Source organism: Lactuca saligna, unplaced genomic scaffold (assembly GCF_052625555.1).
Source record: "Lactuca saligna cultivar CGN05327 unplaced genomic scaffold, ASM5262555v1 scaffold_21, whole genome shotgun sequence".
NCBI lineage: Eukaryota > Viridiplantae > Streptophyta > Magnoliopsida > Asterales > Asteraceae > Lactuca > Lactuca saligna.
The window spans coordinates 10,001-12,500 of NW_027629825.1; positions in this window are offsets into that span (position 1 = coordinate 10,001).

Sequence of the window (2,500 nt, forward strand, 5' to 3'; positions counted from 1 at the left end):
ACACGCCATGATGATACTGAATGTCTAACAATGCTTCCTGATAATGCTTGCTTCCTCAGCGTCATCGGTGCTAAACCAATGCTAGCTACGCTTAGGCACCAACCGCACATCTAACAAGGATAGACTAGCGTACCATAGTAGTATCACAAAAAGCAACACATGCCACTTTAACGCCTATCTTTTCCCAATCATCAGCACAAATCAAATGCTGGCTAGCACCAGTAGCACGTCAAACATAGATCAGCAAGCACATCGTCATCGAATTGCCACACAAACAGCACCATCCCAAACTTCCAAAGCTAGACCACAACCCTGGATCGGTGTCGCAGAGACCTAACGAGGCATCCCCACACCACGCCAAGGCCCCCACTCGGAGGGGTATTATGCCACCGACTAGGAATCAAGCAACAGTCACCCAAGCTCGCGCTCAAAGGCAGTCTGGCACCTTCATCCCTTCCCATGCTCACCCACGGCTCCCCCCCTATATATACATATTGCACAAGGAGCTTGGTGACAGCAACACCCATTGCTTTCCCTGAGGATGTATATTTCTTAGTATGCGCACGGCGTCGAGGCACAGGTGAAGCCAACGGGGCTAGTTTCTGCGCCCTATGTCGAGGAAAATCAAGGCAACGGGCTAGTGTATGGGCACAACGTCGAGGAGACTCAAGGAGATGGGGCTAATTTTCAGGTCACCGTTCGAGAAATCAAGGCAACGTGTTGGGGGGGATGGCCTCTTTCATGGGTCGTGGGGCTTGGCTTGGCATGCCTCGTGTGTGCTCGATACAGCCTCACGATTCTTATTTGCCCATCAACCATGCCGGGCACCTATGAGAATGAGACCCCATGGTACCCCCTATATATACATATTGCACAAAGAGCTTGGTGACAGGAACAGACATTGATTTCCCTGATGATGCATAATTTTTGGACACACACGACTTGGGGGCGAGGGGACACGGGAGTGGGGCGCCAATGGGGGGCGTTTTGGCCCCATTTTCGTCAAGAGCGGGCGTCTTGGCCATGCCTTGAGCGTGCCAGCCTCGAGAGCCTTGGGCGTTGGACACCCTTGGGGCGCCAATGGGCAGCAGTCCCATGGTTCCCCTATATATACATATTATACAAAGAGCTTGGTGACAGGAACAGACATTGATTTGCCCAAGGATGCATAATTGTGCGAAATCGTCCATAACTCGCTCGAATTAATTCGGATTGACACAAAATTTTGTAGGGATGCTTTTTATTATAAATGAAAAGCTTTGAAATAAATAAAAAAAAAAAAACAAAATGTCATGTTTGAGGCGTAAATGTTTGTGTCCTATCCTTGGTCATGCCTTGAAGCGATGGTTCCCTACTTGTTGGAATGTCGCTCAAATCAAGTAGGAATGCCATTGAAAATTTGTGTGGGTCGTTGTTAACATAGACGAATGGACTTGAAATGAAAATATATCATATTTGGGTGTTTGTCCCTGTCGCCTGGTGATAGGCAGGCAGATAAGGCTTTTAGGTATTCATAAGTGGCTTAGATGAACTCGAAAGAACACGAGTTGATCGGATTGGAACTCATATATTCAATTTACTATGTACTAAGTAGGAACTACACTTTGCTCCCTTCATCGTTTGACTTGCTTAGAAATCTGCTCATGGTTTGTCAAGGCCCCTTGTTCCTTAGACCGATGAGGATGGGATTGGGTTGCTCATGGGCATGTGTGTGGCAAGATGCCTTGTTCCATTGGTCGTTCATGGGTGTTCGTGTACGAAGTAAACTTGTTCCCTTGGTCGTTCATGGGGTTGTGTGTGGGAAGAAGCCTTCTTCACTTGGTCGTTCATGTGTGTTTGTTTGGGAGGTAGCCTTGTTCCCTTGGTCGTTCATGGGAATGTGTGTGGCAATACGCATTGTTCCTTGGTCGTTCACACCCTTGTTCCCTTGGTCGTTCATGGGTCTGTGTGTGGGAAGAGGCTTTGTTCCCTTGGGTAGCCTGCTTGCCTTGCCAGCCCCGTATGCATTGTTCCCTTGGTCGTTCGTGGATGGGTTTGTGCGTGGCAAGGTTGCCTTGTTCCCTTGGTCGTTCATGGGCATGTGTGTGGCAAGGTGCCTTGTTCCCTTGGGTGGCTTGCCTTGCCAGCCTCGCTTGCTTAGGTTTCCCAACACACCTGTCGGGCACCAAGGGTGGTATTAGTCCCCATGTACCCCCTATATATACATAATGCACAAAGAGCTTGGTGACAGGAACAGACATTGATTAGCCCGAAGATGCATAATTCCCAACACCATGCCTTGTTCGTCATACACGCTTCTGGGCACCAAGTGGTGGTAGTCCCCCATGGGCATTTGTGTGGCAAGGTTGCCTTGTTGCCTTGGTCGTTCGTGGGCATGTGTGTGGCAAGGTGCCTTGTTCCCTTGGGTGGCTTGCCTTGCCAGCCTCGCTTGCTTAGGTTTCCCAACACACCTGTCGGGCACCAAGGGTGGTATTAGTCCCCATGTACCCCCTATATATAC